Source organism: Hylobates moloch, unplaced genomic scaffold (genome assembly GCF_009828535.3).
Source record: "Hylobates moloch isolate HMO894 unplaced genomic scaffold, HMol_V3 SCAFFOLD_6, whole genome shotgun sequence".
NCBI classification, from domain to species: domain Eukaryota; kingdom Metazoa; phylum Chordata; class Mammalia; order Primates; family Hylobatidae; genus Hylobates; species Hylobates moloch.
Genome location: NW_026652281.1, coordinates 76372487 through 76374954, shown reverse-complemented (window position 1 = coordinate 76374954; position 2468 = coordinate 76372487). Strand labels below are relative to the sequence as shown.

The window sequence follows — 2468 nt, the reverse complement described above, 5'->3', positions numbered from 1 at the left end:
CTTGTTTGATTATTCGAGTGAGCCTCAGAGCTTAGTATCAATGGTAGGGAGGAGAAAGGCAATGAGAAAAAAAAATCTTTAACTTGACTTATTGTAAATCTGAAGCAGAGAAAAGTCACCCAGGTGACTGAGTTTATTTGAAAGTGACGAGATGAAAAAAAAAAAAAAAAAAGTAGTAAAGTAGCAAAAAGTAGCAAAAGGTGGCAAGCAAGAAAAGAACTTCTTCCTCACAGACCTCTCTCAGCCACTGTGCCTGGCCCACATTTTGCTCCTCTGATGTAGTCATGGGAGGCAGCCATCATGTGACAATGAGGTGAAAATCATCACTGACGTTCTGGGGATGGCAGAGTGGAAGGACAGAAGAACGTAAGTTCTCAATAGAAGTGAGTTGCCAAAGTGACTCTGGGACCACCTATGTTAAAAAAATCAAGCATCTTTATGGTTGATTTTTTGTATCTCATCACTTGTGATTGGAGCTCATCCTAACTGAAATAGCACCCATGGAATTTGGCAGTTGCTCCGGTTACCAATGGTTTTTGAAGAACAGCATCTGTAAAGTTGTGGAGGTGCAAGTCTGATGATAATAGGTTAAGAAGTAATCTTAATCATGCACGGTGGTGCAAGCCCATAGTCCCAGCTACTCCAGGAGACTGAGGCAGAAGGAGCACTTGAACCTGGGAGTTCCAGATCAGCCTGGGCAGCATAGTGAGACCCTTTCTCCAAAACAAACAAACAAACAAAAAACAAAAAAAGAAGTAACTGGAAACATTCCATTTCTGACAATATGGGGGACCAAATATGAAAGACAAAATAATCATAAAGAAATTCTGGATAAAAAATAACCAACATTCTTTTAAGTGTGTAGCTGAACCCTCAGAAAGGGAAGAAGGGAGTGCCGGGACAGAAGCAGCAGTGCAGCCGCCAACACCATGGCACTGCAGGCTGATCAACAAGGCTGCAGAAGACGTGACGAAGCTGCCAACAAGACCAGATGAGGGGTTGCGTGCAATGGCTCATGCCTGTAATGTCAACACTTTGGGAGGCTGAGGTGGGTGGATCATCTGAGGTCAGGAGTTCGAGACCAGCTTGGCCAACATGGCGAAACCCCGTCTCTACTGAAAATGCAGAAATAAACCGCATGTGGTGGCGGGCACCTGTAATCCCAGCTACATGGGAGGCCGAGGCAGCCAAATCGCTTGAACCCAGGAGGCAGAAGCTGCAGTGAGCCGAGATCATGCCACTGCACTCCAGCCTGGGCAACAGAGCGAGACTCCATCTCAAAAAAAAACAAAAACAAAAACAGATAATAAAGAACTGAAAAAACTCGATGGACTTTACAAACAAGCTATAATTGGAGACATTAATATTGAGTATCCCAGAATGCTGGATTTAAAGGGCAAGGCCAAATGGGAAGCATGGACCCTCCAAAAAGGGTTGTCAAAGGAAGATGCAACGAGTGTCTCTATTTCTAAGGCAAAAGAGCTGATAGAAAAATAGGACATTTAGAATACAGTGTATGAGAAATTTTTCCAGCCAGTTGCAGTGGGTCACACCTGTAATCCCAAAACTTTGGGAGGACGAAGTGGGCAGATCACTTGAGATCGAGTTTGAGACCAGCCTGGGCAACATGGTGAAACCCCGTCTCTACCAAAAGTGCAAAAATTAGCCGGCTGTAGTGCGTGCCTGTAATCCCAGTTACTTGTGAGGCTGAGGCACAAGAATCACTTGAACCCGGGAGGTGGAGGTTGCAGTGAGCCGAGATGGCGTCATTGCACTCCAGCCTGGGCAACAAAGCAAGACTCTGTCTCAAAAAAGAATACAGTGTATGAGAAAGTTTTCCTTTTGAAGCCTTGATAATGCTCTCATGACCTAACATTTAGAGGGGGAGAGGCAAAATTCACTCTATGTATCATGTATATCTTTGCTATTAGCATCAATTCTAATAGGAGTATGCTGAAACTACATAGTTAACTAAATTGTACTTGCTTAAACCAGTGTCCTTAAATGTTCTTTTAGAAAAGTATTTGATTTTTTATTTTTGTAGATTTAGGGGGTACAAGTGCACTTTTGTCACATGGATATATTATATAGTGGCAGTCTGGGCTTTTAGTGTGCCCATCACCCAAATAGTGTACATTGTACCCAAAAGGTAATTTCTCATCCCTCAGCCCCTCCCACCCTCCCACCTTTTCAAGTCTCCAGTGTCTCTTATTCCACACTCCATGATCCGGTGTACACACTGTTTAACTCCCACTTGTAAGTGGGAATGGGTGGTGTTTGATTTCTTTTTTTTTTTTGAAACGGAGTCTCGCGCTCTTACCCAGGCTGGAGTGCAGTGGTGCGATCTCGCTCACTGCAAGCTCCGCCTCCCGGGTTCACGCCATTCTCCTGCCTCAGCCTCTCCGAGTAGCTGGGGCTACAGGCGCCCGCCACCACGCCCGGCTAATTTTTTGTATTTTTAGTAGAGA

The 2468-nt window shown here is 44.5% G+C and overlaps 1 pseudogene; it reads left to right on the top strand.

Annotated features, from left to right (window-relative positions):
- The first annotated feature begins 929 nt into the window (after window positions 1-929).
- On the top strand, window positions 930-1497 carry LOC116470407 (acyl-CoA-binding domain-containing protein 7-like; annotated as a pseudogene).
- The last annotated feature ends 971 nt before the right edge of the window (window positions 1498-2468 follow it).